Consider the following 1,294-nt stretch of genomic DNA (forward strand, 5'->3'; position numbering starts at 1 on the left):
ATTAGCCAGAAGGCGTAGGATTATCTCCTTGCGAGGTGGATTTATTCTCAAGTCGCTTTCCTTTAGGACAATACCCAGAGATTCCGAGCCTCCCTTGATGCGCCAGAAACTAGAAAATCCTTCGACGGATCATCGGTTCATGAGTGTCGCCAGGGAAGCGAGCTGGAGTGGGAGTCCTGAGCTCACAGCTTCCATAATCATTACGACGAACTGGTGGATCGATGCTCCCAGCCATATACCGACGATGCCAGTGATCTGAGCCCAGGTTTTACCGAACTGATGGAAAAACATCTCTGCACTATGCGTCTTCTCGCTGCTGGTGAACTCTAAGATACTCGCAGTTTCGACGATGAGAGCATACATAGCTGCCATAGGGAGCTCACCTCTATCGCTGGCGTGTAACTCAGCCGCTCGACGCTCGACGACGCGAAAGACATATGCAGGGAGGAACGATGACTGTGAAAGGGGAATCTCTGAGAGCTTAGGTATTTTCTTGCTCCATGCTGTGTGACTTCTGACCTTCGAGAGGTACCTGATCTACCCCGCGAACCCAGAGTCCATGGTGCTCGATCGAACAAGGTTAAATTCCCTTCCGGTTTGGGGGCTCGATCCTTCAGGTACATAAGCAGGAAGCCATCTCGAGTTCCACCGGACGCTGATGCGAGCCCAATCCGGTAACAAGCGTGCGGGGAACACGACGAATTTGCAGAAATACTCACATGACATCGCTATCGTTCACAGCGAAGCGGGTGAGGCCGCTCAAACGTGAATCATATGTGATTTCCCTGGTGGAATTAAGTTTCGAGTTGGAAGGAACCGCGTTCAGGGAGAGGATACGATTCCGCAAGATATACTTGGACTCACATGCAGGCGGGACGGCATTTGGTCTGACATGATCCAGAGGTCCCGTTCGCCGACAGGGCATCCTGGCATCTCCCTGAAAAAATTTCCCTGTCTGAAATTTCTCTTGAGCGAATCGGCGTGCCGAGAAGACGGAGGAGGAATCTACTCGAGCCTAGGGTCGAATTGATCCTGGAAAGGTTCAAACCCTCCGTCGATACGCAGAGCACGCTTGCACCTGATCTCTCGTCCCCATATGTGGCATAAGGGCTGATTGTGAGTTTTTTGTCGGGAAGAACGTCAATGGGAGTTTGAGGAGGGAACACACATTGTGAGCTCACTCGTCTGGCGTCCGTCGCTTCAGTCGGAATCGTGCTGGGTTCTGACGGACGATGAAGATGGATGCCGCCTGATATAGTGCGAGTAGCAAAGTTCGAGCACTATGCATCGAGCC

Source organism: Galendromus occidentalis, unplaced genomic scaffold (assembly GCF_000255335.2).
Source record: "Galendromus occidentalis unplaced genomic scaffold, Mocc_1.1 scf7180000077511, whole genome shotgun sequence".
NCBI lineage: Eukaryota > Metazoa > Arthropoda > Arachnida > Mesostigmata > Phytoseiidae > Galendromus > Galendromus occidentalis.